This window comes from Anopheles maculipalpis, chromosome 3RL (genome assembly GCF_943734695.1).
Source record: "Anopheles maculipalpis chromosome 3RL, idAnoMacuDA_375_x, whole genome shotgun sequence".
Classification (NCBI taxonomy): domain Eukaryota; kingdom Metazoa; phylum Arthropoda; class Insecta; order Diptera; family Culicidae; genus Anopheles; species Anopheles maculipalpis.
Window position 1 is genome coordinate 50,378,210 of NC_064872.1, and position 26,960 is coordinate 50,405,169.

Genomic DNA, 26,960 nt, shown 5'->3' on the forward strand with positions numbered 1-26,960 from the left:
TTGGATGTATTTTTTTTCCATTGTTCGAGCTAGCATTTGCAGTGTAAAATGCGAAATGTGTTGCATCCTGTGTCCTCTGAACTCGTTCCAGGCCTTCGGCCTACATGGTGGCGTACTGTTACCGATGCCCAGAAGACGGTGGTTCTTGATGCGTGCGAGCGATGGCCATGCTTGTCAACGACCATACCATGTTGAACACACCGGTTCTCGTCCGATCACCCACCGAAGTTAAGCAACATCGGGCATGGCTAGTACTTAGGTGGGTGACCACTTGGGAAAACCATGTGTCGTTGGCATCTTCACCTTTTTTATGTTGTACCTTCCCATCTAGCTGCGTGCACAGATAGAAAATGAATGCCTAGCTGTGGAGGGCTCTGCCATGAGATACTCGCATGTTAAGAAAAGGATATTTAAACGACTCCTCATTCCCAGCCATTGTTTCCCTTACAAATCGTGTTCTATTTTTAGACAACGTAAAGTGCGTAGAAATGGAAGGAATAAGGTTCGAATCTCTTTTGGATGTATTTTTTTCCATTGTTCGAGGTGGCATTTGCAGTGTAAAATCCGAAATGTGTTGCATCCTGTGTCCTCTGAACTTGTTCCAGGCCTTCGGCCTACATGGTGGCGTACCGTTACCGATGCCCAGAAGACGGTGGTTCTTGATGCGTGCGAGCGATGACCATGCTTGTCAACGACCATACCATGTTGAACACACCGGTTCTCGTCCGATCACCGAAGTTAAGCAACATCGGGCATGGCTAGTACTTAGGTGGGTGACCACTTGGGAAAACCATGTGTCGTTGGCATCTTCACCTTTTTTATGTTGTACCTTCCCAACTAGCTGCGTGCACGGATAGAAAATGCCTAGCTGTGGAGGGCTCTGCCATGAGACACTAGCATGTTAAGAAAATGATATTTAAATGACTCCTCATTCCCAGCCATTGTTTCCCTTACAAATCGTGTTCTATTTTTAGACAACGTAAAGTGCGTAGAAAGGGAGGGAATAAGGTTCGAATCTATTTTGGATGTATTTTTTTCCATTGTTCGAGGTAGCATTTGCAGTGTAAAATCTGAAATGTGTTGCATCCTGTGTCTGTGTGCATCTGAACTCGTTCCAGGCCTTCGGCCTACATGGTGGCGTACTGTTACCGATGCCCAGAAGACGGTGGTTGTTGATGCGTGCGAGCGATGGCCATGCTTGTCAACGACCATACCATGTTGAACACACCGGTTCTCGCCCGATCACCGAAGTTAAGCAACATCGGGCATGGCTAGTACTTAGGTGGGTGACCACTTGGGAAAACCATGTGTCGTTGGCATCTTCACCTTTTTTATGTTGTACCTGCCCAACTAGCTGCGTGCACGGATAGAAAATGAATGCCTAGCGGTGGAGGGCTCTGCCATGAGATACTCGCATGTTAAGAAAAGGATATTTAAACGACTCCTCATTCCCAGTTATTGTTTCCCTTACAAATCGTGTTCTATTTTTAGACAACGTAAAGTGCGTAGAAAGGGAAGGATTAAGGTTCGAATCTATTTTGGATGTATTTTTTCCATTGTTCGAAGTAGCATTTGCAGTGTAAAATCTGAAATGTGTTGCATCCTGTGTCCTTTGAACTTGTTCCAGGCCTTCGGCCTACATGGTGGCGTACCGTTACCGATGCCCAGAAGACGGTGGTTCTTGATGCGTGCGAGCGATGGCCATGCTTGTCAACGATCATACCATGTTGAACACACCGGTTCTCGTCCGATCACCGAAGTTAAGCAACATCGCGGGCATGGCTAGTACTTAGGTGGGTGACCACTTGGGAAAACCATGTGTCGTTGGCATCTTCACCTTTTTTATGTTGTACCTGCCCAACTAGCTGCGTGCACGGATAGAAAATGAATGCCTAGCGGTGGAGGGCTCTGCCATGAGATACTCGCATGTTAAGAAAAGGATATTTAAACGACTCCTCATTCCCAGTTATTGTTTCCCTTACAAATCGTGTTCTATTTTTAGACAACGTAAAGTGCGTAGAAAGGGAAGGATTAAGGTTCGAATCTATTTTGGATGTATTTTTTCCATTGTTCGAAGTAGCATTTGCAGTGTAAAATCTGAAATGTGTTGCATCCTGTGTCTGTGTGCATCTGAACTCGTTCCAGGCCTTCGGCCTACATGGTGGCGTACTGTTACCGATGCCCAGAAGACGGTGGTTGTTGATGCGTGCGAGCGATGGCCATGCTTGTCAACGACCATACCATGTTGAACACACCGGTTCTCGCCCGATCACCGAAGTTAAGCAACATCGGGCATGGCTAGTACTTAGGTGGGTGACCACTTGGGAAAACCATGTGTCGTTGGCATCTTCACCTTTTTTATGTTGTACCTGCCCAACTAGCTGCGTGCACGGATAGAAAATGAATGCCTAGCTGTGGAGCGTTGCCATGAGATACTCGCATGTTAAGAAAAGGATATTTAAATGACTCCTCAGCCCCAGCCATTGTTTCCCTTACAAATCGTGTTCTATTTTTAGACAACGTAAAGTGCGTAGAAAGGGAAGGAATAAGCTTCGAATCTCCTTTGGACGTATTTTTTTCCATTGTTCGAGGTGGCATTTGCAGTGTAAAATCTGAAATGTGTTGCATCCTGTGTCCTTTGAACTCGTTCCAGGCCTTCGGCCTACATGGTGGCGTACCGTTACCGATGCCCGTCTTCTGGGCATCGTTCTTGATGCGTGCGAGCGATGGCCATGCTTGTCAACGACCATACCATGTTGAACACACCGGTTCTCGTCCGATCACCGAAGTTAAGCAACATCGGGCATGGCTAGTACTTAGGTGGGTGACCACTTGGGAAAACCATGTGTCGTTGGCATCTTCACCTTTTTTATGTTGTACCTGCCCAACTAGCTGCGTGCACGGATAGAAAATGAATGCCTAGCTGTGGAGGGCTGCCATGGGATACTCGCATGTTAAGAAAAGGATATTTAAACGACTCCTCATTCCCAGCCATTGTTTCCCTTACAAATCGTGTTCTATTTTTAGACAACGTAAAGTGCGTAGAAAGGGAAGGAATAAGGTTCGAATCTCTTTTGGATGTATTTTTTCCATTGTTCGAGCTAGCATTTGCAGTGTAAAATCTGAAATGTGTTGCATCCTGTGTCCTTTGAACTTGTTCCAGGCCTTCGGCCTACATGGTGGCGTACCGTTACCGATGTCCAGAAGACGGTGGTTCTTGATGCGTGCGAGCGATGGCCATGCTTGTCAACGACCATACCATGTTGAACACACCGGTTCTCGTCCGATCACCGAAGTTAAGCAACATCGGGCATGGCTAGTACTTAGGTGGGTGACCACTTGGGAAAACCATGTGTCGTTGGCATCTTCACCTTTTTTATGTTGTACCTGCCCAACTAGCTGCGTGCACGGATAGAAAATGAATGCCTAGCTGTGGAGGGCTCTGCCATGAGATACTCGCATGTTAAGAAAAGGATATTTAAATGACTCCTCATTCCCAGCCATTGTTTCCCTTACAAATCGTGTTCTATTTTTAGACAACGTAAAGTGCGTAGAAAGGGAAGGAATAAGGTTCGAATCTCTTTTGGATGTATTTTTTCCATTGTTCGAGCTAGCATTTGCAGTGTAAAATCTGAAATGTGTTGCATCCTGTGTCCTTTGAACTTGTTCCAGGCCTTCGGCCTACATGGTGGCGTACCGTTACCGATGTCCAGAAGACGGTGGTTCTTGATGCGTGCGAGCGATGGCCATGCTTGTCAACGACCATACCATGTTGAACACACCGGTTCTCGTCCGATCACCGAAGTTAAGCAACATCGGGCATGGCTAGTACTTAGGTGGGTGACCACTTGGGAAAACCATGTGTCGTTGGCATCTTCACCTTTTTTATGTTGTACCTTCCCAACTAGCTGCGTGCACGGATAGAAAATGCCTAGCTGTGGAGGGCTCTGCCATGAGACACTAGCATGTTAAGAAAATGATATTTAAATGACTCCTCATTCCCAGCCATTGTTTCCCTTACAAATCGTGTTCTATTTTTAGACAACGTAAAGTGCGTAGAAAGGGAAGGAATAAGGTTCGAATCTCTTTTGGATGTATTTTTTTTCCATTGTTCGAGCTAGCATTTGAAGTGTAAAATCCGAAATGTGTTGCATCCTGTGTCCTCTGAACTCGTTCTAGGCCTTCGGCCTACATGGTGGCGTACTGTTACCGATGCCCAGAAGACGGTGGTTCTTGATGCGTGCGAGCGATGGCCATGCTTGTCAACGACCATACCATGTTGAACACACCGGTTCTCGTCCGATCACCGAAGTTAAGCAACATCGGGCATGGCTAGTACTTAGGTGGGTGACCACTTGGGAAAACCATGTGTCGTTGGCATCTTCACCTTTTTTATGTTGTGCCTGCCCAACTAGCTGCGTGCTCGGATAGAAAATGAATGCTTAGCTGTGGAGGGCTGCCATGAGATACTCGCATGTTAAGAAAAGGATATTTAAATGACTCCTCAGCCCCAGCCATTGTTTCCCTTACAAATCGTGTTCTATTTTTAGACAACGTAAAGTGCGTAGAAAGGGAAGGAATAAGGTTCGAATCTCTTTTGGATGTATTTTTTCCATTTTTCGAGGAAGCATTTGCAGTGTAAAATCCGAAATGTGTTGCATCCTGTGTCCTTTGAACTTGTTCCAGACCTTCGGCCTACATGGTGGCGTACCGTTACCGATGCCCAGAAGACGGTGGTTCTTGATGCGTGCGAGCGATGGCCATGCTTGTCAACGATCATACCATGTTGAACACACCGGTTCTCGTCCGATCACCGAAGTTAAGCAACATCGGGCATGGCTAGTACTTAGGTGGGTGACCACTTGGGAAAATCATGTGTCGTTGGCATCTTCACCTTTTTTATGTTGTACCTGCCCAACTAGCTGCGTGCACGGATAGAAAATGAATGCCTAGCTGTGGAGGGCTCTGCCATGAGACACTAGCATGTTAAGAAAATGATATTTAAATGACTCCTCATTCCCAGCCATTGTTTCCCTTACAAATCGTGTTCTATTTTTAGACAACGTAAAGTGCGTAGAAAGGGAAGGAATAAGGTTCGAATCTCTTTTGGATGTATTTTTTCCATTTTTCGAGGAAGCATTTGCAGTGTAAAATCCGAAATGTGTTGCATCCTGTGTCCTTTGAACTTGTTCCAGACCTTCGGCCTACATGGTGGCGTACCGTTACCGATGCCCAGAAGACGGTGGTTCTTGATGCGTGCGAGCGATGGCCATGCTTGTCAACGATCATACCATGTTGAACACACCGGTTCTCGTCCGATCACCGAAGTTAAGCAACATCGGGCATGGCTAGTACTTAGGTGGGTGACCACTTGGGAAAACCATGTGTCGTTGGCATCTTCACCTTTTTTATGTTGTACCTGCCCAACTAGCTGCGTGCACGGATAGAAAATGCCTAGCTGTGGAGGGCTGCCATGGGATACTCGCATGTTAAGAAAAGGATATTTAAATCACTCCTCATTCCCAGCCATTGTTTCCCTTACAAATCGTGTTCTATTTTTAGACAACGTAAAGTGCGTAGAAAGGGAAGGAATAAGGTTCGAATCTCTTTTGGATGTATTTTTTCCATTTTTCGAGGAAGCATTTGCAGTGTAAAATCCGAAATGTGTTGCATCCTGTGTCCTTTGAACTTGTTCCAGACCTTCGGCCTACATGGTGGCGTACCGTTACCGATGCCCAGAAGACGGTGGTTCTTGATGCGTGCGAGCGATGGCCATGCTTGTCAACGATCATACCATGTTGAACACACCGGTTCTCGTCCGATCACCGAAGTTAAGCAACATCGGGCATGGCTAGTACTTAGGTGGGTGACCACTTGGGAAAACCATGTGTCGTTGGCATCTTCACCTTTTTTATGTTGTACCTGCCCAACTAGCTGCGTGCTCGGATAGAAAATGAATGCTTAGCTGTGGAGGGCTGCCATGAGATACTCGCATGTTAAGAAAAGGATATTTAAATGACTCCTCAGCCCCAGCCATTGTTTCCCTTACAAATCGTGTTCTATTTTTAGACAACGTAAAGTGCGTAGAAAGGGAAGGAATAAGGTTCGAATCTCTTTTGGATGTATTTTTTCCATTTTTCGAGGAAGCATTTGCAGTGTAAAATCCGAAATGTGTTGCATCCTGTGTCCTTTGAACTTGTTCCAGACCTTCGGCCTACATGGTGGCGTACCGTTACCGATGCCCAGAAGACGGTGGTTCTTGATGCGTGCGAGCGATGGCCATGCTTGTCAACGATCATACCATGTTGAACACACCGGTTCTCGTCCGATCACCGAAGTTAAGCAACATCGGGCATGGCTAGTACTTAGGTGGGTGACCACTTGGGAAAACCATGTGTCGTTGGCATCTTCACCTTTTTTATGTTGTACCTGCCCAACTAGCTGCGTGCTCGGATAGAAAATGAATGCTTAGCTGTGGAGGGCTGCCATGAGATACTCGCATGTTAAGAAAAGGATATTTAAATGACTCCTCAGCCCCAGCCATTGTTTCCCTTACAAATCGTGTTCTATTTTTAGACAACGTAAAGTGCGTAGAAAGGGAAGGAATAAGGTTCGAATCTCTTTTGGATGTATTTTTTCCATTTTTCGAGGAAGCATTTGCAGTGTAAAATCCGAAATGTGTTGCATCCTGTGTCCTTTGAACTTGTTCCAGACCTTCGGCCTACATGGTGGCGTACCGTTACCGATGCCCAGAAGACGGTGGTTCTTGATGCGTGCGAGCGATGGCCATGCTTGTCAACGATCATACCATGTTGAACACACCGGTTCTCGTCCGATCACCGAAGTTAAGCAACATCGGGCATGGCTAGTACTTAGGTGGGTGACCACTTGGGAAAACCATGTGTCGTTGGCATCTTCACCTTTTTTATGTTGTACCTGCCCAACTAGCTGCGTGCACGGATAGAAAATGCCTAGCTGTGGAGGGCTGCCATGGGATACTCGCATGTTAAGAAAAGGATATTTAAATCACTCCTCATTCCCAGCCATTGTTTCCCTTACAAATCGTGTTCTATTTTTAGACAACGTAAAGTGCGTAGAAAGGGAAGGAATAAGGTTCGAATCTCTTTTGGATGTATTTTTTCCATTTTTCGAGGAAGCATTTGCAGTGTAAAATCCGAAATGTGTTGCATCCTGTGTCCTTTGAACTTGTTCCAGACCTTCGGCCTACATGGTGGCGTACCGTTACCGATGCCCAGAAGACGGTGGTTCTTGATGCGTGCGAGCGATGGCCATGCTTGTCAACGATCATACCATGTTGAACACACTGGTTCTCGTCCGATCACCGAAGTTAAGCAACATCGGGCATGGCTAGTACTTAGGTGGGTGACCACTTGGGAAAATCATGTGTCGTTGGCATCTTCACCTTTTTTATGTTGTACCTGCCCAACTAGCTGCGTGCACGGATAGAAAATGCCTAGCTGTGGAGGGCTGCCATGAGATACTCGCATGTTAAGAAAAGGATATTTAAATCACTCCTCATTCCCAGCCATTGTTTCCCTTACAAATCGTGTTCTATTTTTAGACAACGTAAAGTGCGTAGAAAGGGAAGGAATAAGGTTCGAATCTCTTTTGGATGTATTTTTTCCATTGTTCGAAGTAGCATTTGCAGTGTAAAATCTGAAATGTGTTGCATCCTGTGTCCTCTGAACTCGTTCCAGGCCTTCGGCCTACATGGTGGCGTACTGTTACCGATGCCCAGAAGACGGTGGTTCTTGATGCGTGCGAGCGATGGCCATGCTTGTCAACGACCATACCATGTTGAACACACCGGTTCTCGTCCGATCACCGAAGTTAAGCAACATCGGGCATGGCTAGTACTTAGGTGGGTGACCACTTGGGAAAACCATGTGTCGTTGGCATCTTCACCTTTTTTATGTTGTACCTGCCCAACTAGCTGCGTGCACGGATAGAAAATGAATGCCTAGCTGTGGAGGGCTCTGCCATGAGACACTAGCATGTTAAGAAAATGATATTTAAATGACTCCTCATTCCCAGCCATTGTTTCCCTTACAAATCGTGTTCTATTTTTAGACAACGTAAAGTGCGTAGAAAGGGAAGGAATAAGGTTCGAATCTCTTTTGGATGTATTTTTTCCATTTTTCGAGGAAGCATTTGCAGTGTAAAATCCGAAATGTGTTGCATCCTGTGTCCTCTGAACTTGTTCCAGGCCTTCGGCCTACATGGTGGCGTACCGTTACCGATGCCCAGAAGACGGTGGTTCTTGATGCGTGCGAGCGATGACCATGCTTGTCAACGACCATACCATGTTGAACACACCGGTTCTCGTCCGATCACCGAAGTTAAGCAACATCGGGCATGGCTAGTACTTAGGTGGGTGACCACTTGGGAAAACCATGTGTCGTTGGCATCTTCACCTTTTTTATGTTGTACCTGCCCAACTAGCTGCGTGCTCGGATAGAAAATGAATGCTTAGCTGTGGAGGGCTGCCATGAGATACTCGCATGTTAAGAAAAGGATATTTAAATGACTCCTCATTCCCAGCCATTGTTTCCCTTACAAATCGTGTTCTATTTTTAGACAACGTAAAGTGCGTAGAAAGGGAAGGATTAAGGTTCGAATCTCCATTGGATGTATTTTTTTTCCATTGTTCGAGGTAGCATTTGCAGTGTAAAATCTGAAATGTGTTGCATCCTGTGTCCTTTGAACTTGTTCCAGGCCTTCGGCCTACATGGTGGCGTACCGTTACCGATGCCCAGAAGACGGTGGTTCTTGATGCGTGCGAGCGATGGCCATGCTTGTCAACGACCATACCATGTTGAACACACCGGTTCTCGTCCGATCACCGAAGTTAAGCAACATCGGGCATGGCTAGTACTTAGGTGGGTGACCACTTGGGAAAACCATGTGTCGTTGGCATCTTCACCTTTTTTATGTTGTACCTGCCCAACTAGCTGCGTGCACGGATAGAAAATGAATGCCTAGCTGTGGAGGGCTCTGCCATGAGACACTAGCATGTTAAGAAAATGATATTTAAATGACTCCTCATTCCCAGCCATTGTTTCCCTTACAAATCGTGTTCTATTTTTAGACAACGTAAAGTGCGTAGAAAGGGAAGGAATAAGGTTCGAATCTCTTTTGGATGTATTTTTTCCATTTTTCGAGGAAGCATTTGCAGTGTAAAATCCGAAATGTGTTGCATCCTGTGTCCTCTGAACTTGTTCCAGGCCTTCGGCCTACATGGTGGCGTACCGTTACCGATGCCCAGAAGACGGTGGTTCTTGATGCGTGCGAGCGATGACCATGCTTGTCAACGACCATACCATGTTGAACACACCGGTTCTCGTCCGATCACCGAAGTTAAGCAACATCGGGCATGGCTAGTACTTAGGTGGGTGACCACTTGGGAAAACCATGTGTCGTTGGCATCTTCACCTTTTTTATGTTGTACCTTCCCAACTAGCTGCGTGCACGGATAGAAAATGCCTAGCTGTGGAGGGCTCTGCCATGAGACACTAGCATGTTAAGAAAATGATATTTAAATGACTCCTCATTCCCAGCCATTGTTTCCCTTACAAATCGTGTTCTATTTTTAGACAACGTAAAGTGCGTAGAAAGGGAGGGAATAAGGTTCGAATCTATTTTGGATGTATTTTTTTCCATTGTTCGAGGTAGCATTTGCAAAAGAAAATCTGAAATGTGTTGCATCCTGTGTCCTCTGAACTCGTTCCAGGCCTTCGGCTTACATGGTGGCGTACTGTTACCGATGCCCAGAAGACGGTGGTTCTTGATGCGTGCGAGCGATGGCCATGCTTGTCAACGACCATACCATGTTGAACACACCGGTTCTCGTCCGATCACCGAAGTTAAGCAACATCGGGCATGGCTAGTACTTAGGTGGGTGACCACTTGGGAAAACCATGTGTCGTTGGCATCTTCACCTTTTTTATGTTGTACCTTCCCATCTAGCTGCGTGCACGGATAGAAAATGAATGCCTAGCTGTGGAGGGCTCTGCCATGAGATACTCGCATGTTAAGAAAAGGATATTTAAACGACTCCTCATTCCCAGCCATTGTTTCCCTTACAAATCGTGTTCTATTTTTAGACAACGTAAAGTGCGTAGAAATGGAAGGAATAAGGTTCGAATCTCTTTTGGATGTATTTTTTTCCATTGTTCGAGGTGGCATTTGCAGTGTAAAATCCGAAATGTGTTGCATCCTGTGTCCTCTGAACTTGTTCCAGGCCTTCGGCCTACATGGTGGCGTACCGTTACCGATGCCCAGAAGACGGTGGTTCTTGATGCGTGCGAGCGATGACCATGCTTGTCAACGACCATACCATGTTGAACACACCGGTTCTCGTCCGATCACCGAAGTTAAGCAACATCGGGCATGGCTAGTACTTAGGTGGGTGACCACTTGGGAAAACCATGTGTCGTTGGCATCTTCACCTTTTTTATGTTGTACCTGCCCAACTAGCTGCGTGCACGGATAGAAAATGCCTAGCTGTGGAGGGCTCTGCCATGAGACACTAGCATGTTAAGAAAATGATATTTAAATGACTCCTCATTCCCAGCCATTGTTTCCCTTACAAATCGTGTTCTATTTTTAGACAACGTAAAGTGCGTAGAAAGGGAAGGAATAAGGTTCGAATCTCTTTTGGATGTATTTTTTTTCCATTGTTCGAGCTAGCATTTGCAGTGTAAAATGCGAAATGTGTTGCATCCTGTGTCCTCTGAACTCGTTCCAGGCCTTCGGCCTACATGGTGACGTACTGTTACCGATGCCCAGAAGACGGTGGTTCTTGATGCGTGCGAGCGATGGCCATGCTTGTCAACGACCATACCATGTTGAACACACCGGTTCTCGTCCGATCACCCACCGAAGTTAAGCAACATCGGGCATGGCTAGTACTTAGGTGGGTGACCACTTGGGAAAACCATGTGTCGTTGGCATCTTCACCTTTTTTATGTTGTACCTTCCCATCTAGCTGCGTGCACAGATAGAAAATGAATGCCTAGCTGTGGAGGGCTCTGCCATGAGATACTCGCATGTTAAGAAAAGGATATTTAAACGACTCCTCATTCCCAGCCATTGTTTCCCTTACAAATCGTGTTCTATTTTTAGACAACGTAAAGTGCGTAGAAATGGAAGGAATAAGGTTCGAATCTCTTTTGGATGTATTTTTTTCCATTGTTCGAGGTGGCATTTGCAGTGTAAAATCCGAAATGTGTTGCATCCTGTGTCCTCTGAACTTGTTCCAGGCCTTCGGCCTACATGGTGGCGTACCGTTACCGATGCCCAGAAGACGGTGGTTCTTGATGCGTGCGAGCGATGACCATGCTTGTCAACGACCATACCATGTTGAACACACCGGTTCTCGTCCGATCACCGAAGTTAAGCAACATCGGGCATGGCTAGTACTTAGGTGGGTGACCACTTGGGAAAACCATGTGTCGTTGGCATCTTCACCTTTTTTATGTTGTACCTGCCCAACTAGCTGCGTGCACGGATAGAAAATGAATGCCTAGCTGTGGAGGGCTGCCATGGGATACTCGCATGTTAAGAAAAGGATATTTAAATCACTCCTCATTCCCAGCCATTGTTTCCCTTACAAATCGTATTCTATTTTTAGACAACGTAAAGTGCGTAGAAAGGGAAGGAATAAGGTTCGAATCTCTTTTGGATGTATTTTTTTTCCATTGTTCGAGCTAGCATTTGCAGTGTAAAATGCGAAATGTGTTGCATCCTGTGTCCTCTGAACTCGTTCCAGGCCTTCGGCCTACATGGTGGCGTACTGTTACCGATGCCCAGAAGACGGTGGTTCTTGATGCGTGCGAGCGATGGCCATGCTTGTCAACGACCATACCATGTTGAACACACCGGTTCTCGTCCGATCACCGAAGTTAAGCAACATCGGGCATGGCTAGTACTTAGGTGGGTGACCACTTGGGAAAACCATGTGTCGTTGGCATCTTCACCTTTTTTATGTTGTACCTTCCCATCTAGCTGCGTGCACGGATAGAAAATGAATGCCTAGCTGTGGAGGGCTCTGCCATGAGATACTCGCATGTTAAGAAAAGGATATTTAAACGACTCCTCATTCCCAGCCATTGTTTCCCTTACAAATCGTGTTCTATTTTTAGACAACGTAAAGTGCGTAGAAAGGGAAGGAATAAGGTTCGAATCTCTTTTGGATGTATTTTTTTTCCATTGTTCGAGCTAGCATTTGCAGTGTAAAATGCGAAATGTGTTGCATCCTGTGTCCCCTGAACTTGTTCCAGGCCTTCGGCCTGCATGGTGGCGTACCGTTACCGATGCCCAGAAGACGGTGGTTCTTGATGCGTGCGAGCGATGGCCATGCTTGTCAACGACCATACCATGTTGAACACACCGGTTCTCGTCCGATCACCGAAGTTAAGCAACATCGGGCATGGCTAGTACTTAGGTGGGTGACCACTTGGGAAAACCATGTGTCGTTGGCATCTTCACCTTTTTTATGTTGTACCTTCCCAACTAGCTGCGTGCACGGATAGAAAATGCCTAGCTGTGGAGGGCTCTGCCATGAGACACTAGCATGTTAAGAAAATGATATTTAAATGACTCCTCATTCCCAGCCATTGTTTCCCTTACAAATCGTGTTCTATTTTTAGACAACGTAAAGTGCGTAGAAAGGGAAGGAATAAGGTTCGAATCTCTTTTGGATGTATTTTTTTTCCATTGTTCGAGCTAGCATTTGCAGTGTAAAATGCGAAATGTGTTGCATCCTGTGTCCTCTGAACTCGTTCCAGGCCTTCGGCCTACATGGTGGCGTACTGTTACCGATGCCCAGAAGACGGTGGTTCTTGATGCGTGCGAGCGATGGCCATGCTTGTCAACGACCATACCATGTTGAACACACCGGTTCTCGTCCGATCACCGAAGTTAAGCAACATCGGGCATGGCTAGTACTTAGGTGGGTGACCACTTGGGAAAACCATGTGTCGTTGGCATCTTCACCTTTTTTATGTTGTACCTGCCCAACTAGCTGCGTGCTCGGATAGAAAATGAATGCTTAGCTGTGGAGGGCTGCCATGAGATACTCGCATGTTAAGAAAAGGATATTTAAATGACTCCTCATTCCCAGCCATTGTTTCCCTTACAAATCGTGTTCTATTTTTAGACAACGTAAAGTGCGTAGAAAGGGAGGGAATAAGGTTCGAATCTCCTTTGGATGTATTTTTTTTCCATTGTTCGAAGTAGCATTTGCAGTGTAAAATCTGAAATGTGTTGCATCCTGTGTCCTCTGAACTCGTTCCAGGCCTTCGGCCTACATGGTGGCGTACTGTTACCGATGCCCAGAAGACGGTGGTTCTTGATGCGTGCGAGCGATGGCCATGCTTGTCAACGACCATACCATGTTGAACACACCGGTTCTCGTCCGATCACCGAAGTTAAGCAACATCGGGCATGGCTAGTACTTAGGTGGGTGACCACTTGGGAAAACCATGTGTCGTTGGCATCTTCACCTTTTTTATGTTGTACCTTCCCAACTAGCTGCGTGCACGGATAGAAAATGCCTAGCTGTGGAGGGCTCTGCCATGAGACACTAGCATGTTAAGAAAATGATATTTAAATGACTCCTCATTCCCAGCCATTGTTTCCCTTACAAATCGTGTTCTATTTTTAGACAACGTAAAGTGCGTAGAAAGGGAAGGAATAAGGTTCGAATCTCTTTTGGATGTATTTTTTTTCCATTGTTCGAGCTAGCATTTGAAGTGTAAAATCCGAAATGTGTTGCATCCTGTGTCCTCTGAACTCGTTCTAGGCCTTCGGCCTACATGGTGGCGTACTGTTACCGATGCCCAGAAGACGGTGGTTCTTGATGCGTGCGAGCGATGGCCATGCTTGTCAACGACCATACCATGTTGAACACACCGGTTCTCGTCCGATCACCGAAGTTAAGCAACATCGGGCATGGCTAGTACTTAGGTGGGTGACCACTTGGGAAAACCATGTGTCGTTGGCATCTTCACCTTTTTTATGTTGTACCTGCCCAACTAGCTGCGTGCTCGGATAGAAAATGAATGCTTAGCTGTGGAGGGCTGCCATGAGATACTCGCATGTTAAGAAAAGGATATTTAAATGACTCCTCAGCCCCAGCCATTGTTTCCCTTACAAATCGTGTTCTATTTTTAGACAACGTAAAGTGCGTAGAAAGGGAAGGAATAAGGTTCGAATCTCTTTTGGATGTATTTTTTCCATTTTTCGAGGAAGCATTTGCAGTGTAAAATCCGAAATGTGTTGCATCCTGTGTCCTCTGAACTCGTTCCAGGCCTTCGGCCTACATGGTGGCGTACTGTTACCGATGCCCAGAAGACGGTGGTTCTTGATGCGTGCGAGCGATGGCCATGCTTGTCAACGATCATACCATGTTGAACACACCGGTTCTCGTCCGATCACCGAAGTTAAGCAACATCGGGCATGGCTAGTACTTAGGTGGGTGACCACTTGGGAAAATCATGTGTCGTTGGCATCTTCACCTTTTTTATGTTGTACCTGCCCAACTAGCTGCGTGCACGGATAGAAAATGAATGCTTAGCTGTGGAGGGCTGCCATGAGATACTCGCATGTTAAGAAAAGGATATTTAAATGACTCCTCATTCCCAGCCATTGTTTCCCTTACAAATCGTGTTCTATTTTTAGACAACGTAAAGTGCGTAGAAAGGGAAGGATTAAGGTTCGAATCTCCATTGGATGTATTTTTTTCCATTGTTCGAGGTGGTATTTGCAGTGTAAAATCTGAAATGTGTTGCATCCTGTGTCCTCTGAACTCGTTCCAGGCCTTCGGCCTACATGGTGACGTACTGTTACCGATGCCCAGAAGACGGTGGTTCTTGATGCGTGCGAGCGATGGCCATGCTTGTCAACGACCATACCATGTTGAACACACCGGTTCTCGTCCGATCACCGAAGTTAAGCAACATCGGGCATGGCTAGTACTTAGGTGGGTGACCACTTGGGAAAACCATGTGTCGTTGGCATCTTCACCTTTTTTATGTTGTACCTGCCCAACTAGCTGCGTGCACGGATAGAAAATGAATGCCTAGCTGTGGAGGGCTCTGCCATGAGACACTAGCATGTTAAGAAAATGATATTTAAATGACTCCTCATTCCCAGCCATTGTTTCCCTTACAAATCGTGTTCTATTTTTAGACAACGTAAAGTGCGTAGAAAGGGAAGGAATAAGGTTCGAATCTCTTTTGGATGTATTTTTTCCATTTTTCGAGGAAGCATTTGCAGTGTAAAATCCGAAATGTGTTGCATCCTGTGTCCTCTGAACTTGTTCCAGGCCTTCGGCCTACATGGTGGCGTACCGTTACCGATGCCCAGAAGACGGTGGTTCTTGATGCGTGCGAGCGATGACCATGCTTGTCAACGACCATACCATGTTGAACACACCGGTTCTCGTCCGATCACCGAAGTTAAGCAACATCGGGCATGGCTAGTACTTAGGTGGGTGACCACTTGGGAAAACCATGTGTCGTTGGCATCTTCACCTTTTTTATGTTGTACCTTCCCAACTAGCTGCGTGCACGGATAGAAAATGCCTAGCTGTGGAGGGCTCTGCCATGAGACACTAGCATGTTAAGAAAATGATATTTAAATGACTCCTCATTCCCAGCCATTGTTTCCCTTACAAATCGTGTTCTATTTTTAGACAACGTAAAGTGCGTAGAAAGGGAGGGAATAAGGTTCGAATCTATTTTGGATGTATTTTTTTCCATTGTTCGAGGTAGCATTTGCAAAAGAAAATCCGAAATGTGTTGCATCCTGTGTCCTCTGAACTCGTTCCAGGCCTTCGGCTTACATGGTGGCGTACTGTTACCGATGCCCAGAAGACGGTGGTTCTTGATGCGTGCGAGCGATGGCCATGCTTGTCAACGACCATACCATGTTGAACACACCGGTTCTCGTCCGATCACCGAAGTTAAGCAACATCGGGCATGGCTAGTACTTAGGTGGGTGACCACTTGGGAAAACCATGTGTCGTTGGCATCTTCACCTTTTTTATGTTGTACCTTCCCATCTAGCTGCGTGCACGGATAGAAAATGAATGCCTAGCTGTGGAGGGCTCTGCCATGAGATACTCGCATGTTAAGAAAAGGATATTTAAACGACTCCTCATTCCCAGCCATTGTTTCCCTTACAAATCGTGTTCTATTTTTAGACAACGTAAAGTGCGTAGAAATGGAAGGAATAAGGTTCGAATCTCTTTTGGATGTATTTTTTTCCATTGTTCGAGGTGGCATTTGCAGTGTAAAATCCGAAATGTGTTGCATCCTGTGTCCTCTGAACTTGTTCCAGGCCTTCGGCCTACATGGTGGCGTACCGTTACCGATGCCCAGAAGACGGTGGTTCTTGATGCGTGCGAGCGATGACCATGCTTGTCAACGACCATACCATGTTGAACACACCGGTTCTCGTCCGATCACCGAAGTTAAGCAACATCGGGCATGGCTAGTACTTAGGTGGGTGACCACTTGGGAAAACCATGTGTCGTTGGCATCTTCACCTTTTTTATGTTGTACCTGCCCAACTAGCTGCGTGCACGGATAGAAAATGAATGGCTAGCTGTGGAGGGCTGCCATGGGATACTCGCATGTTAAGAAAAGGATATTTAAATGACTCCTCATCGCCAGCCATTGTTTCCCTTACAAATCGTGTTCTATTTTTAGACAACGTAAAGTGCGTAGAAATGGAAGGAATAAGGTTCGAATCTCTTTTGGATGTATTTTTTTCCATTGTTCGAGGTGGCATTTGCAGTGTAAAATCTGAAATGTGTTGCATCCTGTGTCCTCTGAACTCGTTCCAGGCCTTCGGCCTACATGGTGGCGTACTGTTACCGATGTCCAGAAGACGGTGGTTGTTGATGCGTGCGAGCGATGGCCATGCTTGTCAACGACCATACCATGTTGAACACACCGGTTCTCGTCCGATCACCGAAGTTAAGCAACATCGGGCATGGCTAGTACTTAGGTGGGTGACCACTTGGGAAAACCATGTGTCGTTGGCATCTTCACCTTTTTTATGTTGTACCTGCCCAACTAGCTGCGTGCACGGATAGAAAATGCCTAGCTGTGGAGGGCTCTGCCATGAGACACTAGCATGTTAAGAAAATGATATTTAAATGACTCCTCATTCCCAGCCATTGTTTCCCTTACAAATCGTGTTCTATTTTTAGACAACGTAAAGTGCGTAGAAAGGGAAGGAATAAGGTTCGAATCTCTTTTGGATGTATTTTTTTTCCATTGTTCGAGCTAGCATTTGCAGTGTAAAATGCGAAATGTGTTGCATCCTGTGTCCTCTGAACTCGTTCCAGGCCTTCGGCCTACATGGTGGCGTACTGTTACCGATGCCCAGAAGACGGTGGTTCTTGATGCGTGCGAGCGATGGCCATGCTTGTCAACGACCATACCATGTTGAACAAACCGGTTCTCGTCCGATCACCGAAGTTAAGCAACATCGGGCATGGCTAGTACTTAGGTGGGTGACCACTTGGGAAAACCATGTGTCGTTGGCATCTTCACCTTTTTTATGTTGTACCTGCCCAACTAGCTGCGTGCACGGATAGAAAATTAATGCTTAGCTGTGGAGGGCTGCCATGAGATACTCGCATGTTAAGAAAAGGATATTTAAATCACTCCTCATTCCCAGCCATTGTTTCCCTTACAAATCGTATTCTATTTTTAGACAACGTAAAGTGCGTAGAAAGGGAAGGAATAAGGTTCGAATCTCTTTTGGATGTATTTTTTTTCCATTGTTCGAGCTAGCATTTGCAGTGTAAAATGCGAAATGTGTTGCATCCTGTGTCCTCTGAACTCGTTCCAGGCCTTCGGCCTACATGGTGGCGTACTGTTACCGATGCCCAGAAGACGGTGGTTCTTGATGCGTGCGAGCGATGGCCATGCTTGTCAACGACCATACCATGTTGAACACACCGGTTCTCGTCCGATCACCGAAGTTAAGCAACATCGGGCATGGCTAGTACTTAGGTGGGTGACCACTTGGGAAAACCATGTGTCGTTGGCATCTTCACCTTTTTTATGTTGTACCTTCCCATCTAGCTGCGTGCACAGATAGAAAATGAATGCCTAGCTGTGGAGGGCTCTGCCATGAGATACTCGCATGTTAAGAAAAGGATATTTAAACGACTCCTCATTCCCAGCCATTGTTTCCCTTACAAATCGTGTTCTATTTTTAGACAACGTAAAGTGCGTAGAAATGGAAGGAATAAGGTTCGAATCTCTTTTGGATGTATTTTTTTCCATTGTTCGAGGTGGCATTTGCAGTGTAAAATCCGAAATGTGTTGCATCCTGTGTCCTCTGAACTTGTTCCAGGCCTTTGGCCTACATGGTGGCGTACCGTTACCGATGCCCAGAAGACGGTGGTTCTTGATGCGTGCGAGCGATGACCATGCTTGTCAACGACCATACCATGTTGAACACACCGGTTCTCGTCCGATCACCGAAGTTAAGCAACATCGGGCATGGCTAGTACTTAGGTGGGTGACCACTTGGGAAAACCATGTGTCGTTGGCATCTTCACCTTTTTTATGTTGTACCTGCCCAACTAGCTGCGTGCACGGATAGAAAATGAATGCCTAGCTGTGGAGGGCTGCCATGGGATACTCGCATGTTAAGAAAAGGATATTTAAATCACTCCTCATTCCCAGCCATTGTTTCCCTTACAAATCGTATTCTATTTTTAGACAACGTAAAGTGCGTAGAAAGGGAAGGAATAAGGTTCGAATCTCTTTTGGATGTATTTTTTTTCCATTGTTCGAGCTAGCATTTGCAGTGTAAAATGCGAAATGTGTTGCATCCTGTGTCCTCTGAACTCGTTCCAGGCCTTCGGCCTACATGGTGGCGTACTGTTACCGATGCCCAGAAGACGGTGGTTCTTGATGCGTGCGAGCGATGGCCATGCTTGTCAACGACCATACCATGTTGAACACACCGGTTCTCGTCCGATCACCGAAGTTAAGCAACATCGGGCATGGCTAGTACTTAGGTGGGTGACCACTTGGGAAAACCATGTGTCGTTGGCATCTTCACCTTTTTTATGTTGTACCTTCCCATCTAGCTGCGTGCACGGATAGAAAATGAATGCCTAGCTGTGGAGGGCTCTGCCATGAGATACTCGCATGTTAAGAAAAGGATATTTAAACGACTCCTCATTCCCAGCCATTGTTTCCCTTACAAATCGTGTTCTATTTTTAGACAACGTAAAGTGCGTAGAAATGGAAGGAATAAGGTTCGAATCTCTTTTGGATGTATTTTTTTCCATTGTTCGAGGTGGCATTTGCAGTGTAAAATCCGAAATGTGTTGCATCCTGTGTCCTCTGAACTTGTTCCAGGCCTTCGGCCTACATGGTGGCGTACCGTTACCGATGCCCAGAAGACGGTGGTTCTTGATGCGTGCGAGCGATGACCATGCTTGTCAACGACCATACCATGTTGAACACACCGGTTCTCGTCCGATCACCGAAGTTAAGCAACATCGGGCATGGCTAGTACTTAGGTGGGTGACCACTTGGGAAAACCATGTGTCGTTGGCATCTTCACCTTTTTTATGTTGTACCTGCCCAACTAGCTGCGTGCACGGATAGAAAATGAATGCCTAGCTGTGGAGGGCTGCCATGGGATACTCGCATGTTAAGAAAAGGATATTTAAATCACTCCTCATTCCCAGCCATTGTTTCCCTTACAAATCGTGTTCTATTTTTAGACAACGTAAAGTGCGTAGAAAGGGAAGGAATAAGGTTCGAATCTCTTTTGGATGTATTTTTTTTCCATTGTTCGAGCTAGCATTTGCAGTGTAAAATGCGAAATGTGTTGCATCCTGTGTCCTCTGAACTCGTTCCAGGCCTTCGGCCTACATGGTGGCGTACTGTTACCGATGCCCAGAAGACGGTGGTTCTTGATGCGTGCGAGCGATGGCCATGCTTGTCAACGACCATACCATGTTGAACACACCGGTTCTCGTCCGATCACCGAAGTTAAGCAACATCGGGCATGGCTAGTACTTAGGTGGGTGACCACTTGGGAAAACCATGTGTCGTTGGCATCTTCACCTTTTTTATGTTGTACCTGCCCAACTAGCTGCGTGCTCGGATAGAAAATGAATGCTTAGCTGTGGAGGGCTGCCATGAGATACTCGCATGTTAAGAAAAGGATATTTAAATGACTCCTCATTCCCAGCCATTGTTTCCCTTACAAATCGTGTTCTATTTTTAGACAACGTAAAGTGCGTAGAAAGGGAGGGAATAAGGTTCGAATCTCCTTTGGATGTATTTTTTTTCCATTGTTCGAAGTAGCATTTGCAGTGTAAAATCTGAAATGTGTTGCATCCTGTGTCCTCTGAACTCGTTCCAGGCCTTCGGCCTACATGGTGGCGTACTGTTACCGATGCCCAGAAGACGGTGGTTCTTGATGCGTGCGAGCGATGGCCATGCTTGTCAACGACCATACCATGTTGAACACACCGGTTCTCGTCCGATCACCGAAGTTAAGCAACATCGGGCATGGCTAGTACTTAGGTGGGTGACCACTTGGGAAAACCATGTGTCGTTGGCATCTTCACCTTTTTTATGTTGTACCTGCCCAACTAGCTGCGTGCACGGATAGAAAATGAATGCCTAGCTGTGGAGGGTTGCCATGAGATACTCGCATGTTAAGAAAAGGATATATAAATGACTCCTCATTCCCAGCCATTGTTTCCCTTACAAATCGTGTTCTATTTTTAGACAACGTAAAGTGCGTAGAAAGGGAGGGAATAAGGTTCGAATCTCCTTTGGATGTATTTTTTTCCATTGTTCGAGGTAGTATTTGCAGTGTAAAATCTGAAATGTGTTCCATCCTGTGTCCTTTGAACTTGTTCCAGGCCTTCGGCCTACATGGTGGCGTACTGTTACCGATGCCCAGAAGACGGTGGTTGTTGATGCGTGCGAGCGATGGCCATGCTTGTCAACGACCATACCATGTTGAACACACCGGTTCTCGTCCGATCACCGAAGTTAAGCAACATCGGGCATGGCTAGTACTTAGGTGGGTGACCACTTGGGAAAACCATGTGTCGTTGGCATCTTCACCTTTTTTATGTTGTACCTGCCCAACTAGCTGCGTGCTCGGATAGAAAATGAATGCTTAGCTGTGGAGGGCTGCCATGAGATACTCGCATGTTAAGAAAAGGATATTTAAATGACTCCTCATTCCCAGCCATTGTTTCCCTTACAAATCGTGTTCTATTTTTAGACAACGTAAAGTGCGTAGAAAGGGAGGGAATAAGGTTCGAATCTCCTTTGGATGTATTTTTTTTCCATTGTTCGAAGTAGCATTTGCAGTGTAAAATCTGAAATGTGTTGCATCCTGTGTCCTCTGAACTCGTTCCAGGCCTTCGGCCTACATGGTGGCGTACTGTTACCGATGCCCAGAAGACGGTGGTTGTTGATGCGTGCGAGCGATGGCCATGCTTGTCAACGACCATACCATGTTGAACACACCGGTTCTCGTCCGATCACCGAAGTTAAGCAACATCGGGCATGGCTAGTACTTAGGTGGGTGACCACTTGGGAAAACCATGTGTCGTTGGCATCTTCACCTTTTTTATGTTGTACCTTCCCAACTAGCTGCGTGCACGGATAGAAAATGCCTAGCTGTGGAGGGCTCTGCCATGAGACACTAGCATGTTAAGAAAATGATATTTAAATGACTCCTCATTCCCAGCCATTGTTTCCCTTACAAATCGTGTTCTATTTTTAGACAACGTAAAGTGCGTAGAAAGGGAAGGAATAAGGTTCGAATCTCTTTTGGATGTATTTTTTTTCCATTGTTCGAGCTAGCATTTGAAGTGTAAAATCCGAAATGTGTTGCATCCTGTGTCCTCTGAACTCGTTCTAGGCCTTCGGCCTACATGGTGGCGTACTGTTACCGATGCCCAGAAGACGGTGGTTGTTGATGCGTGCGAGCGATGGCCATGCTTGTCAACGACCATACCATGTTGAACACACCGGTTCTCGTCCGATCACCGAAGTTAAGCAACATCGGGCATGGCTAGTACTTAGGTGGGTGACCACTTGGGAAAACCATGTGTCGTTGGCATCTTCACCTTTTTTATGTTGTACCTGCCCAACTAGCTGCGTGCACGGATAGAAAATGAATGCCTAGCTGTGGAGGGTTGCCATGAGATACTCGCATGTTAAGAAAAGGATATATAAATGACTCCTCATTCCCAGCCATTGTTTCCCTTACAAATCGTGTTCTATTTTTAGACAACGTAAAGTGCGTAGAAAGGGAGGGAATAAGGTTCGAATCTCCTTTGGATGTATTTTTTTCCATTGTTCGAGGTAGTATTTGCAGTGTAAAATCTGAAATGTGTTCCATCCTGTGTCCTTTGAACTTGTTCCAGGCCTTCGGCCTACATGGTGGCGTACTGTTACCGATGCCCAGAAGACGGTGGTTGTTGATGCGTGCGAGCGATGGCCATGCTTGTCAACGACCATACCATGTTGAACACACCGGTTCTCGTCCGATCACCGAAGTTAAGCAACATCGGGCATGGCTAGTACTTAGGTGGGTGACCACTTGGGAAAACCATGTGTCGTTGGCATCTTCACCTTTTTTATGTTGTACCTGCCCAACTAGCTGCGTGCTCGGATAGAAAATGAATGCTTAGCTGTGGAGGGCTGCCATGAGATACTCGCATGTTAAGAAAAGGATATTTAAATGACTCCTCATTCCCAGCCATTGTTTCCCTTACAAATCGTGTTCTATTTTTAGACAACGTAAAGTGCGTAGAAAGGGAGGGAATAAGGTTCGAATCTCCTTTGGATGTATTTTTTTTCCATTGTTCGAAGTAGCATTTGCAGTGTAAAATCTGAAATGTGTTGCATCCTGTGTCCTCTGAACTCGTTCCAGGCCTTCGGCCTACATGGTGGCGTACTGTTACCGATGCCCAGAAGACGGTGGTTGTTGATGCGTGCGAGCGATGGCCATGCTTGTCAACGACCATACCATGTTGAACACACCGGTTCTCGTCCGATCACCGAAGTTAAGCAACATCGGGCATGGCTAGTACTTAGGTGGGTGACCACTTGGGAAAACCATGTGTCGTTGGCATCTTCACCTTTTTTATGTTGTACCTTCCCAACTAGCTGCGTGCACGGATAGAAAATGCCTAGCTGTGGAGGGCTCTGCCATGAGACACTAGCATGTTAAGAAAATGATATTTAAATGACTCCTCATTCCCAGCCATTGTTTCCCTTACAAATCGTGTTCTATTTTTAGACAACGTAAAGTGCGTAGAAAGGGAAGGAATAAGGTTCGAATCTCTTTTGGATGTATTTTTTTTCCATTGTTCGAGCTAGCATTTGAAGTGTAAAATCCGAAATGTGTTGCATCCTGTGTCCTCTGAACTCGTTCTAGGCCTTCGGCCTACATGGTGGCGTACTGTTACCGATGCCCAGAAGACGGTGGTTGTTGATGCGTGCGAGCGATGGCCATGCTTGTCAACGACCATACCATGTTGAACACACCGGTTCTCGTCCGATCACCGAAGTTAAGCAACATCGGGCATGGCTAGTACTTAGGTGGGTGACCACTTGGGAAAACCATGTGTCGTTGGCATCTTCACCTTTTTTATGTTGTACCTGCCCAACTAGCTGCGTGCACGGATAGAAAATGAATGCCTAGCTGTGGAGGGTTGCCATGAGATACTCGCATGTTAAGAAAAGGATATATAAATGACTCCTCATTCCCAGCCATTGTTTCCCTTACAAATCGTGTTCTATTTTTAGACAACGTAAAGTGCGTAGAAAGGGAGGGAATAAGGTTCGAATCTCCTTTGGATGTATTTTTTTCCATTGTTCGAGGTAGTATTTGCAGTGTAAAATCTGAAATGTGTTCCATCCTGTGTCCTTTGAACTTGTTCCAGGCCTTCGGCCTACATGGTGGCGTACTGTTACCGATGCCCAGAAGACGGTGGTTGTTGATGCGTGCGAGCGATGGCCATGCTTGTCAACGACCATACCATGTTGAACACACCGGTTCTCGTCCGATCACCGAAGTTAAGCAACATCGGGCATGGCTAGTACTTAGGTGGGTGACCACTTGGGAAAACCATGTGTCGTTGGCATCTTCACCTTTTTTATGTTGTACCTGCCCAACTAGCTGCGTGCTCGGATAGAAAATGAATGCTTAGCTGTGGAGGGCTGCCATGAGATACTCGCATGTTAAGAAAAGGATATTTAAATGACTCCTCATTCCCAGCCATTGTTTCCCTTACAAATCGTGTTCTATTTTTAGACAACGTAAAGTGCGTAGAAAGGGAGGGAATAAGGTTCGAATCTCCTTTGGATGTATTTTTTTTCCATTGTTCGAAGTAGCATTTGCAGTGTAAAATCTGAAATGTGTTGCATCCTGTGTCCTCTGAACTCGTTCCAGGCCTTCGGCCTACATGGTGGCGTACTGTTACCGATGCCCAGAAGACGGTGGTTGTTGATGCGTGCGAGCGATGGCCATGCTTGTCAACGACCATACCATGTTGAACACACCGGTTCTCGTCCGATCACCGAAGTTAAGCAACATCGGGCATGGCTAGTACTTAGGTGGGTGACCACTTGGGAAAACCATGTGTCGTTGGCATCTTCACCTTTTTTATGTTGTACCTTCCCAACTAGCTGCGTGCACGGATAGAAAATGCCTAGCTGTGGAGGGCTCTGCCATGAGACACTAGCATGTTAAGAAAATGATATTTAAATGACTCCTCATTCCCAGCCATTGTTTCCCTTACAAATCGTGTTCTATTTTTAGACAACGTAAAGTGCGTAGAAAGGGAAGGAATAAGGTTCGAATCTCTTTTGGATGTATTTTTTTTCCATTGTTCGAGCTAGCATTTGAAGTGTAAAATCCGAAATGTGTTGCATCCTGTGTCCTCTGAACTCGTTCTAGGCCTTCGGCCTACATGGTGGCGTACTGTTACCGATGCCCAGAAGACGGTGGTTCTTGATGCGTGCGAGCGATGGCCATGCTTGTCAACGACCATACCATGTTGAACACACCGGTTCTCGTCCGATCACCGAAGTTAAGCAACATCGGGCATGGCTAGTACTTAGGTGGGTGACCACTTGGGAAAACCATGTGTCGTTGGCATCTTCACCTTTTTTATGTTGTACCTGCCCAACTAGCTGCGTGCTCGGATAGAAAATGAATGCTTAGCTGTGGAGGGCTGCCATGAGATACTCGCATGTTAAGAAAAGGATATTTAAATGACTCCTCAGCCCCAGCCATTGTTTCCCTTACAAATCGTGTTCTATTTTTAGACAACGTAAAGTGCGTAGAAAGGGAAGGAATAAGGTTCGAATCTCTTTTGGATGTATTTTTTCCATTTTTCGAGGAAGCATTTGCAGTGTAAAATCCGAAATGTGTTGCATCCTGTGTCCTCTGAACTCGTTCCAGGCCTTCGGCCTACATGGTGGCGTACTGTTACCGATGCCCAGAAGACGGTGGTTCTTGATGCGTGCGAGCGATGGCCATGCTTGTCAACGATCATACCATGTTGAACACACCGGTTCTCGTCCGATCACCGAAGTTAAGCAACATCGGGCATGGCTAGTACTTAGGTGGGTGACCACTTGGGAAAATCATGTGTCGTTGGCATCTTCACCTTTTTTATGTTGTACCTGCCCAACTAGCTGCGTGCACGGATAGAAAATGAATGCTTAGCTGTGGAGGGCTGCCATGAGATACTCGCATGTTAAGAAAAGGATATTTAAATGACTCCTCATTCCCAGCCATTGTTTCCCTTACAAATCGTGTTCTATTTTTAGACAACGTAAAGTGCGTAGAAAGGGAAGGAATAAGGTTCGAATCTCTTTTGGATGTATTTTTTCCATTTTTCGAGGAAGCATTTGCAGTGTAAAATCCGAAATGTGTTGCATCCTGTGTCCTCTGAACTTGTTCCAGGCCTTCGGCCTACATGGTGGCGTACCGTTACCGATGCCCAGAAGACGGTGGTTCTTGATGCGTGCGAGCGATGACCATGCTTGTCAACGACCATACCATGTTGAACACACCGGTTCTCGTCCGATCACCGAAGTTAAGCAACATCGGGCATGGCTAGTACTTAGGTGGGTGACCACTTGGGAAAACCATGTGTCGTTGGCATCTTCACCTTTTTTATGTTGTACCTTCCCAACTAGCTGCGTGCACGGATAGAAAATGCCTAGCTGTGGAGGGCTCTGCCATGAGACACTAGCATGTTAAGAAAATGATATTTAAATGACTCCTCATTCCCAGCCATTGTTTCCCTTACAAATCGTGTTCTATTTTTAGACAACGTAAAGTGCGTAGAAAGGGAGGGAATAAGGTTCGAATCTATTTTGGATGTATTTTTTTCCATTGTTCGAGGTAGCATTTGCAAAAGAAAATCCGAAATGTGTTGCATCCTGTGTCCTCTGAACTCGTTCCAGGCCTTCGGCTTACATGGTGGCGTACTGTTACCGATGCCCAGAAGACGGTGGTTCTTGATGCGTGCGAGCGATGGCCATGCTTGTCAACGACCATACCATGTTGAACACACCGGTTCTCGTCCGATCACCGAAGTTAAGCAACATCGGGCATGGCTAGTACTTAGGTGGGTGACCACTTGGGAAAACCATGTGTCGTTGGCATCTTCACCTTTTTTATGTTGTACCTTCCCATCTAGCTGCGTGCACGGATAGAAAATGAATGCCTAGCTGTGGAGGGCTCTGCCATGAGATACTCGCATGTTAAGAAAAGGATATTTAAACGACTCCTCATTCCCAGCCATTGTTTCCCTTACAAATCGTGTTCTATTTTTAGACAACGTAAAGTGCGTAGAAATGGAAGGAATAAGGTTCGAATCTCTTTTGGATGTATTT

The 26,960-nt window shown here is 46.1% G+C and overlaps 53 non-coding genes across 53 annotated transcripts; all 53 read left to right on the plus strand.

The window, feature by feature from the left end:
- Positions 1–173: 173 nt before the first annotated feature.
- On the plus strand, positions 174–296 carry LOC126566271 (5S ribosomal RNA). The gene has a single exon (XR_007607331.1). It is a non-coding gene; the product is annotated as a 5S ribosomal RNA (ribosomal RNA).
- A 391-nt stretch (positions 297–687) lies between these two features.
- LOC126566202 (5S ribosomal RNA) lies at positions 688–806 on the plus strand. The gene has a single exon (XR_007607266.1). It is a non-coding gene; the product is annotated as a 5S ribosomal RNA (ribosomal RNA).
- Positions 807–1,200: 394 nt separating this feature from the next.
- On the plus strand, positions 1,201–1,319 carry LOC126566251 (5S ribosomal RNA). The gene has a single exon (XR_007607312.1). It is a non-coding gene; the product is annotated as a 5S ribosomal RNA (ribosomal RNA).
- A 390-nt stretch (positions 1,320–1,709) lies between these two features.
- Positions 1,710–1,830, plus strand: LOC126566268 (5S ribosomal RNA). Its single transcript, XR_007607328.1, has one exon. It is a non-coding gene; the product is annotated as a 5S ribosomal RNA (ribosomal RNA).
- A 397-nt stretch (positions 1,831–2,227) lies between these two features.
- LOC126566252 (5S ribosomal RNA) lies at positions 2,228–2,346 on the plus strand. Its single transcript, XR_007607313.1, has one exon. It is a non-coding gene; the product is annotated as a 5S ribosomal RNA (ribosomal RNA).
- A 392-nt stretch (positions 2,347–2,738) lies between these two features.
- Positions 2,739–2,857, plus strand: LOC126566213 (5S ribosomal RNA). Its single transcript, XR_007607277.1, has one exon. It is a non-coding gene; the product is annotated as a 5S ribosomal RNA (ribosomal RNA).
- Positions 2,858–3,245: 388 nt separating this feature from the next.
- On the plus strand, positions 3,246–3,364 carry LOC126566225 (5S ribosomal RNA). The gene has a single exon (XR_007607288.1). It is a non-coding gene; the product is annotated as a 5S ribosomal RNA (ribosomal RNA).
- A 390-nt stretch (positions 3,365–3,754) lies between these two features.
- LOC126566237 (5S ribosomal RNA) lies at positions 3,755–3,873 on the plus strand. The gene has a single exon (XR_007607299.1). It is a non-coding gene; the product is annotated as a 5S ribosomal RNA (ribosomal RNA).
- A 388-nt stretch (positions 3,874–4,261) lies between these two features.
- On the plus strand, positions 4,262–4,380 carry LOC126566249 (5S ribosomal RNA). Its single transcript, XR_007607310.1, has one exon. It is a non-coding gene; the product is annotated as a 5S ribosomal RNA (ribosomal RNA).
- A 388-nt stretch (positions 4,381–4,768) lies between these two features.
- On the plus strand, positions 4,769–4,887 carry LOC126566244 (5S ribosomal RNA). Its single transcript, XR_007607306.1, has one exon. It is a non-coding gene; the product is annotated as a 5S ribosomal RNA (ribosomal RNA).
- Positions 4,888–5,277: 390 nt separating this feature from the next.
- Positions 5,278–5,396, plus strand: LOC126566234 (5S ribosomal RNA). The gene has a single exon (XR_007607296.1). It is a non-coding gene; the product is annotated as a 5S ribosomal RNA (ribosomal RNA).
- A 384-nt stretch (positions 5,397–5,780) lies between these two features.
- Positions 5,781–5,899, plus strand: LOC126566235 (5S ribosomal RNA). The gene has a single exon (XR_007607297.1). It is a non-coding gene; the product is annotated as a 5S ribosomal RNA (ribosomal RNA).
- Positions 5,900–6,287: 388 nt separating this feature from the next.
- LOC126566236 (5S ribosomal RNA) lies at positions 6,288–6,406 on the plus strand. The gene has a single exon (XR_007607298.1). It is a non-coding gene; the product is annotated as a 5S ribosomal RNA (ribosomal RNA).
- A 388-nt stretch (positions 6,407–6,794) lies between these two features.
- LOC126566238 (5S ribosomal RNA) lies at positions 6,795–6,913 on the plus strand. The gene has a single exon (XR_007607300.1). It is a non-coding gene; the product is annotated as a 5S ribosomal RNA (ribosomal RNA).
- A 384-nt stretch (positions 6,914–7,297) lies between these two features.
- LOC126566255 (5S ribosomal RNA) lies at positions 7,298–7,416 on the plus strand. Its single transcript, XR_007607316.1, has one exon. It is a non-coding gene; the product is annotated as a 5S ribosomal RNA (ribosomal RNA).
- A 384-nt stretch (positions 7,417–7,800) lies between these two features.
- On the plus strand, positions 7,801–7,919 carry LOC126566260 (5S ribosomal RNA). The gene has a single exon (XR_007607321.1). It is a non-coding gene; the product is annotated as a 5S ribosomal RNA (ribosomal RNA).
- Positions 7,920–8,309: 390 nt separating this feature from the next.
- On the plus strand, positions 8,310–8,428 carry LOC126566273 (5S ribosomal RNA). Its single transcript, XR_007607333.1, has one exon. It is a non-coding gene; the product is annotated as a 5S ribosomal RNA (ribosomal RNA).
- A 390-nt stretch (positions 8,429–8,818) lies between these two features.
- LOC126566282 (5S ribosomal RNA) lies at positions 8,819–8,937 on the plus strand. Its single transcript, XR_007607341.1, has one exon. It is a non-coding gene; the product is annotated as a 5S ribosomal RNA (ribosomal RNA).
- A 390-nt stretch (positions 8,938–9,327) lies between these two features.
- LOC126566293 (5S ribosomal RNA) lies at positions 9,328–9,446 on the plus strand. Its single transcript, XR_007607352.1, has one exon. It is a non-coding gene; the product is annotated as a 5S ribosomal RNA (ribosomal RNA).
- A 387-nt stretch (positions 9,447–9,833) lies between these two features.
- Positions 9,834–9,952, plus strand: LOC126566297 (5S ribosomal RNA). Its single transcript, XR_007607355.1, has one exon. It is a non-coding gene; the product is annotated as a 5S ribosomal RNA (ribosomal RNA).
- A 391-nt stretch (positions 9,953–10,343) lies between these two features.
- On the plus strand, positions 10,344–10,462 carry LOC126566298 (5S ribosomal RNA). Its single transcript, XR_007607356.1, has one exon. It is a non-coding gene; the product is annotated as a 5S ribosomal RNA (ribosomal RNA).
- Positions 10,463–10,850: 388 nt separating this feature from the next.
- Positions 10,851–10,973, plus strand: LOC126566272 (5S ribosomal RNA). Its single transcript, XR_007607332.1, has one exon. It is a non-coding gene; the product is annotated as a 5S ribosomal RNA (ribosomal RNA).
- Positions 10,974–11,364: 391 nt separating this feature from the next.
- LOC126566299 (5S ribosomal RNA) lies at positions 11,365–11,483 on the plus strand. The gene has a single exon (XR_007607357.1). It is a non-coding gene; the product is annotated as a 5S ribosomal RNA (ribosomal RNA).
- A 390-nt stretch (positions 11,484–11,873) lies between these two features.
- Positions 11,874–11,992, plus strand: LOC126566300 (5S ribosomal RNA). Its single transcript, XR_007607358.1, has one exon. It is a non-coding gene; the product is annotated as a 5S ribosomal RNA (ribosomal RNA).
- Positions 11,993–12,384: 392 nt separating this feature from the next.
- Positions 12,385–12,503, plus strand: LOC126566301 (5S ribosomal RNA). Its single transcript, XR_007607359.1, has one exon. It is a non-coding gene; the product is annotated as a 5S ribosomal RNA (ribosomal RNA).
- Positions 12,504–12,891: 388 nt separating this feature from the next.
- LOC126566302 (5S ribosomal RNA) lies at positions 12,892–13,010 on the plus strand. The gene has a single exon (XR_007607360.1). It is a non-coding gene; the product is annotated as a 5S ribosomal RNA (ribosomal RNA).
- Positions 13,011–13,400: 390 nt separating this feature from the next.
- Positions 13,401–13,519, plus strand: LOC126566303 (5S ribosomal RNA). Its single transcript, XR_007607361.1, has one exon. It is a non-coding gene; the product is annotated as a 5S ribosomal RNA (ribosomal RNA).
- A 388-nt stretch (positions 13,520–13,907) lies between these two features.
- Positions 13,908–14,026, plus strand: LOC126566305 (5S ribosomal RNA). Its single transcript, XR_007607363.1, has one exon. It is a non-coding gene; the product is annotated as a 5S ribosomal RNA (ribosomal RNA).
- A 388-nt stretch (positions 14,027–14,414) lies between these two features.
- LOC126566245 (5S ribosomal RNA) lies at positions 14,415–14,533 on the plus strand. The gene has a single exon (XR_007607307.1). It is a non-coding gene; the product is annotated as a 5S ribosomal RNA (ribosomal RNA).
- A 389-nt stretch (positions 14,534–14,922) lies between these two features.
- On the plus strand, positions 14,923–15,041 carry LOC126566306 (5S ribosomal RNA). Its single transcript, XR_007607364.1, has one exon. It is a non-coding gene; the product is annotated as a 5S ribosomal RNA (ribosomal RNA).
- Positions 15,042–15,431: 390 nt separating this feature from the next.
- LOC126566307 (5S ribosomal RNA) lies at positions 15,432–15,550 on the plus strand. The gene has a single exon (XR_007607365.1). It is a non-coding gene; the product is annotated as a 5S ribosomal RNA (ribosomal RNA).
- Positions 15,551–15,937: 387 nt separating this feature from the next.
- LOC126566308 (5S ribosomal RNA) lies at positions 15,938–16,056 on the plus strand. Its single transcript, XR_007607366.1, has one exon. It is a non-coding gene; the product is annotated as a 5S ribosomal RNA (ribosomal RNA).
- A 391-nt stretch (positions 16,057–16,447) lies between these two features.
- LOC126566309 (5S ribosomal RNA) lies at positions 16,448–16,566 on the plus strand. Its single transcript, XR_007607367.1, has one exon. It is a non-coding gene; the product is annotated as a 5S ribosomal RNA (ribosomal RNA).
- Positions 16,567–16,955: 389 nt separating this feature from the next.
- LOC126566310 (5S ribosomal RNA) lies at positions 16,956–17,074 on the plus strand. Its single transcript, XR_007607368.1, has one exon. It is a non-coding gene; the product is annotated as a 5S ribosomal RNA (ribosomal RNA).
- A 388-nt stretch (positions 17,075–17,462) lies between these two features.
- On the plus strand, positions 17,463–17,581 carry LOC126566253 (5S ribosomal RNA). The gene has a single exon (XR_007607314.1). It is a non-coding gene; the product is annotated as a 5S ribosomal RNA (ribosomal RNA).
- A 390-nt stretch (positions 17,582–17,971) lies between these two features.
- LOC126566312 (5S ribosomal RNA) lies at positions 17,972–18,090 on the plus strand. Its single transcript, XR_007607369.1, has one exon. It is a non-coding gene; the product is annotated as a 5S ribosomal RNA (ribosomal RNA).
- Positions 18,091–18,481: 391 nt separating this feature from the next.
- LOC126566313 (5S ribosomal RNA) lies at positions 18,482–18,600 on the plus strand. Its single transcript, XR_007607370.1, has one exon. It is a non-coding gene; the product is annotated as a 5S ribosomal RNA (ribosomal RNA).
- A 390-nt stretch (positions 18,601–18,990) lies between these two features.
- On the plus strand, positions 18,991–19,109 carry LOC126566314 (5S ribosomal RNA). The gene has a single exon (XR_007607371.1). It is a non-coding gene; the product is annotated as a 5S ribosomal RNA (ribosomal RNA).
- Positions 19,110–19,500: 391 nt separating this feature from the next.
- On the plus strand, positions 19,501–19,619 carry LOC126566315 (5S ribosomal RNA). The gene has a single exon (XR_007607372.1). It is a non-coding gene; the product is annotated as a 5S ribosomal RNA (ribosomal RNA).
- Positions 19,620–20,009: 390 nt separating this feature from the next.
- On the plus strand, positions 20,010–20,128 carry LOC126566318 (5S ribosomal RNA). The gene has a single exon (XR_007607374.1). It is a non-coding gene; the product is annotated as a 5S ribosomal RNA (ribosomal RNA).
- A 390-nt stretch (positions 20,129–20,518) lies between these two features.
- Positions 20,519–20,637, plus strand: LOC126566319 (5S ribosomal RNA). The gene has a single exon (XR_007607375.1). It is a non-coding gene; the product is annotated as a 5S ribosomal RNA (ribosomal RNA).
- A 389-nt stretch (positions 20,638–21,026) lies between these two features.
- On the plus strand, positions 21,027–21,145 carry LOC126566320 (5S ribosomal RNA). The gene has a single exon (XR_007607376.1). It is a non-coding gene; the product is annotated as a 5S ribosomal RNA (ribosomal RNA).
- A 390-nt stretch (positions 21,146–21,535) lies between these two features.
- On the plus strand, positions 21,536–21,654 carry LOC126566321 (5S ribosomal RNA). Its single transcript, XR_007607377.1, has one exon. It is a non-coding gene; the product is annotated as a 5S ribosomal RNA (ribosomal RNA).
- Positions 21,655–22,042: 388 nt separating this feature from the next.
- LOC126566322 (5S ribosomal RNA) lies at positions 22,043–22,161 on the plus strand. The gene has a single exon (XR_007607378.1). It is a non-coding gene; the product is annotated as a 5S ribosomal RNA (ribosomal RNA).
- A 389-nt stretch (positions 22,162–22,550) lies between these two features.
- On the plus strand, positions 22,551–22,669 carry LOC126566030 (5S ribosomal RNA). Its single transcript, XR_007607106.1, has one exon. It is a non-coding gene; the product is annotated as a 5S ribosomal RNA (ribosomal RNA).
- Positions 22,670–23,059: 390 nt separating this feature from the next.
- LOC126566031 (5S ribosomal RNA) lies at positions 23,060–23,178 on the plus strand. The gene has a single exon (XR_007607107.1). It is a non-coding gene; the product is annotated as a 5S ribosomal RNA (ribosomal RNA).
- Positions 23,179–23,566: 388 nt separating this feature from the next.
- LOC126566032 (5S ribosomal RNA) lies at positions 23,567–23,685 on the plus strand. The gene has a single exon (XR_007607108.1). It is a non-coding gene; the product is annotated as a 5S ribosomal RNA (ribosomal RNA).
- Positions 23,686–24,074: 389 nt separating this feature from the next.
- Positions 24,075–24,193, plus strand: LOC126566033 (5S ribosomal RNA). The gene has a single exon (XR_007607109.1). It is a non-coding gene; the product is annotated as a 5S ribosomal RNA (ribosomal RNA).
- Positions 24,194–24,583: 390 nt separating this feature from the next.
- Positions 24,584–24,702, plus strand: LOC126566034 (5S ribosomal RNA). The gene has a single exon (XR_007607110.1). It is a non-coding gene; the product is annotated as a 5S ribosomal RNA (ribosomal RNA).
- A 388-nt stretch (positions 24,703–25,090) lies between these two features.
- On the plus strand, positions 25,091–25,209 carry LOC126566036 (5S ribosomal RNA). Its single transcript, XR_007607112.1, has one exon. It is a non-coding gene; the product is annotated as a 5S ribosomal RNA (ribosomal RNA).
- Positions 25,210–25,597: 388 nt separating this feature from the next.
- On the plus strand, positions 25,598–25,716 carry LOC126566246 (5S ribosomal RNA). Its single transcript, XR_007607308.1, has one exon. It is a non-coding gene; the product is annotated as a 5S ribosomal RNA (ribosomal RNA).
- A 388-nt stretch (positions 25,717–26,104) lies between these two features.
- Positions 26,105–26,223, plus strand: LOC126566037 (5S ribosomal RNA). Its single transcript, XR_007607113.1, has one exon. It is a non-coding gene; the product is annotated as a 5S ribosomal RNA (ribosomal RNA).
- Positions 26,224–26,610: 387 nt separating this feature from the next.
- Positions 26,611–26,729, plus strand: LOC126566039 (5S ribosomal RNA). Its single transcript, XR_007607114.1, has one exon. It is a non-coding gene; the product is annotated as a 5S ribosomal RNA (ribosomal RNA).
- Positions 26,730–26,960: the final 231 nt, after the last annotated feature.